Raw genomic sequence first — 4029 nt, 5'->3', positions numbered from 1 at the left:
GTAATCTGGACTCAGGCACTTCCTAAACCTCTTCAGCTCATTCTTTATCAGAGAGATGACTTTGTGTTCCAGCTCCTGGTTAGAAACACACAGGAACACATCTAAATATTATAATGTTACACACTGAGAGATGCTTTTATTTTATGAAAAGAATAAAAGTCTATTTCTATTCCCACAGTTACAGCTGAAATTCTGCCTGATTACCCATAATGCTGCTGCACATCAATAAACCTGTAAACTGTCATGATCTTAAATAAAAAACCTGCAACCTGCTCACACACCAGTTACACACATTAAAAAGACACACACCTTGAATATGGAGTCCAACTGATTTCTGCTGAGGTTTGATTTCTTCTGCTGTGGTCTGTGAAGAAATAAAACACATGATGTGATATAGACTATATGTATTCATAGCTGCACAACACACACTAATACATACAGAGACAGATATTTAACACTATCCTCTTAACACTATACACTGATTTCAGGATTTCTCACTGACACTAACATGTTTATGAATAAAATAGTGATCTAGTCATTAATGTCCCAGCTGTAAATGTTGTTGTGTAACACCACAGACCCTCCAGCTCAGGGACTGCAGGCTGAACTGAACTCTTAAAGCAGTTTTCCTCACTGCCAGTCCGAGAGCTGCAGCACTGCACAGTTTAGTGTTTTACTGCTTCAACACCTGATAAAGATCATGAAGGGCTTCAGAATGAGACCAGTGGGTTTGATCAGGTGGAACACTGCTGTAAAACACCTCACTGTACTGACCTCACATCAGGAGAACTGGCTCTGTCTCTGAAGTTAAATGGATGTCCCATTGACCAGTCACTCTTCATGGACACACAGCTGGGTTCTGGTGAGTCTGATCTCTTTCCCGCCATCATTCTAGAATGAAACAGAAATATCAGCAATAATTAATACTCTGCTGTCTCAGCACTGTTACACAATGTGTTCATCATTAAACACCAATAATTCCATCTTTTTAATTCAGCTCCAGTCTGCACACTTATTCAAACAGGAGACACGCCCCATACCTCAGGAATTACACTGATGTCAGGAGTCCCAATCACAGATAACTGACTCAGCTGGGTCTTAAAGCCTGTAGAGTTCACTGACTCAAAGCTACACTGCTCTTATCCTTCACATTACACAGTCCTTTTTACTCTTCTCTCAGTGAATGATTTCTCTAAACTGTTCTTAGATCAGATCAGTGATATATTCACTGCTATTAAACACCTTAAACCAAAGTTTAGTTCCTCCGTTAACTAGTGAGTGTTTAGAGATACAGATCTGTTCCCATGAGACGGTGTGTATTTATTGCTGGTGAATGGAAAAGTAACTCACCTCTCGTCTCTCTTTAAGTCCTGTTCTCCAGACACACTCATGTTGGAGGTCATGTCTCCTTCTCCAGATTACAGCAGGACACACGTTTACTTCACTCCATCGGTGTGTTAAATCAAACCCTGTATCAACACAGAGTTCACTTAAAGGAAATAGTCTCTGTATCAAGTCATAAAACAACCTGTGTACATTCAAACTTCAGTACAAACCCACAAAACTCTTCTGCATCTGGTGTACATTCAGTGTGTTTATATATTATAGCTTTAGATGTAGATACTCACTGTGTTTTTACTCCTGAAATGGTGTATTTTCCCCTCGACACAAAATGGAGACTGACTTTCACTTTCACTGTCTACCTGTTTATTCTGCAGAGGGGGAGGGGCAGTGAGGTAGGGTAATAAACACACACACACACACACACACACACACACACACACAGATATGGTTTGTTATCAGACAGCTTTCTGATCCATCGAGCAAAGGCCTGTAAATACTGAAAGTATAAGCCTGAAAACGCTGCAAATACAGAGAACAGAATTAACAGTCTGGTAAAATCTACATCACACACATTATCATTTCATTACCTTCATTTATTATCTCGTGACTTCATTCAGCTGTGCACGAACAACTGTCAGAGCTCTATACAAATATATAAACTAAAATAAAATAACAGGAACTAGAAACACTCAGCAGATCATTAGATAAAGAAGCAGAACTCATACGCTGAGTAAGTTTACTTAAATATCTGCAGAAATGTATTTTTTCTGGTTTTCCCTTAATGAGAGCGAGTATCCTGATATTAGTGAGGATTGGTGTGTAAGTAGTTTTTGTGTGAATAATGAATGTTACTCAGAATAAAAGTGATGATGGAGAGTAAGTTAAACACATTGGTCAGACGAGTAACTAACCCAGTGTTTCCCAATCGAGGTTCTGTCTGATGAGAGCAGGGGTGCATGTAAAAATCCTTCAGACATTTTCTAAAATGATCAAATGTGTAGAAAACATTTAATATAGATGAGAAATATCTGATGTCTGAAATAATAACACAGACACAGAAATAATAAGACAGATACACACCCATAACAATAATAATAATAAATTATATATAAAATAATAATAATAATCATATAAAACCCAATAAACCTTGAGATTATCACTTGTCACATTACAACAAAACACAGCTATAAATATGAGAACATCTTTAAAACTAAACTAAACAACCTCAATTTATTTTATTCATTCTATTAAGATTTTTATTAAATATGGACCTTCACTTTCATTAAATAGACTTATTATTTATTGTAGGCTCATTTTGTAAATGTTAGCAATTACTGTAGACATCAGCAAAAAGTGGAGCTTCCTGCAGATGTCATTTCTCACATTTACAAAACCAGGTGATTATTATATTCCCCCATCAGTGTAAACGTCTCTTTATTTATAGAGAGAAAAGATATTACAGAATGATCACTCTGGATGTTCACCATCAGTATAAACGTCTCTTTATGTATAGAGACAAAAGAAAGATATTACAGAATGATCACTCTGTATGTTCACCATCAGTGTAAATGTCTCTTTATGTATAGAGATAAATGAAAGATATTACAGAATGATCACTCTGGATGTTCACCATCTGTGTAAATGTCTCTTTATGTACAGAGAGAGAAGAAAGATATTACAGAATGATCACTCTGTATGTTCACCATCAGTGTAAATGTCTCTTTATGTATAGAGACAAAAGAAAGATATTACAGAATGATCACTCTGTATGTTCACCATCAGTGTAAACGTCTCTTTATGTATAGAGACAAAAGAAAGATATTACAGAATGATCACTCTGTATGTTCACCATCAGTGTAAAGGTCTGTGTGTATAAAGACAGCAGAATGAGGTGTAATCACTGTGTCTGATGGTGTAGTGTAGTGACTGTGTTTATTTGTGAAGATACTGATGAATGAAAACATGATGCACCCAGAAAAACTTTCAGCTTTGGCTTTATCATCTCAGCAGTATGTACAAAGCAAATCCAAATCACTATTTTAAAAACCTTTCAATGAATTTTGTGCCATCGGGCTCTCTCTATGGTCCCACATGGATGGATCATAGAGATACCTGTACAATCGTACCTTCCGGCAAGAGTCGCCTCCAAGTCATTCATTTCCTGAAGCGGTTTGGCGTGGCAAGTTACAAAAAATGCCGTACAAACCGCCTCGAGAAATGAGGCCTCACACACTCAACGCGCTCGACCGCCCACTCAGCGATGACTTCATTTTTGCCAGACATGTCGAGTATAAACCAGGTTTAACGCTGTCTAGCATCAGTGTTTGTGTAGGGTGCACAAATTTTTTTGAAAATATTCAAAGGGTGCCGTGACTGAAAAAACGGAGGGAAACGCTGCTCTAAAAAAATCATAGAAACATGCACTTCCTAAACTGGGCCACTTGATGGCAGTAAAGATCCATCCAGAGCAATGGATGAAATCTCCATCCATCCATCCATCCATTCTCTGTACCGCTTATTCTACACAGGTCACGGGGAGCCTGGAGCCTATCCCAGGGGATTCAGGCATGAGGCAGGGGACACCCTGGACATGATGCCAACCCATTGCAGGGCACAATTTCACACTATGGACAATACAGAGATGCCAACCAGCCTACAACACATGCCTTTGGACCGGGGAGAAAA

This window comes from Ictalurus furcatus, unplaced genomic scaffold (assembly GCF_023375685.1).
Source record: "Ictalurus furcatus strain D&B unplaced genomic scaffold, Billie_1.0 scf7, whole genome shotgun sequence".
NCBI classification, from domain to species: domain Eukaryota; kingdom Metazoa; phylum Chordata; class Actinopteri; order Siluriformes; family Ictaluridae; genus Ictalurus; species Ictalurus furcatus.
Note: the sequence above shows the minus strand (reverse complement) of the source record.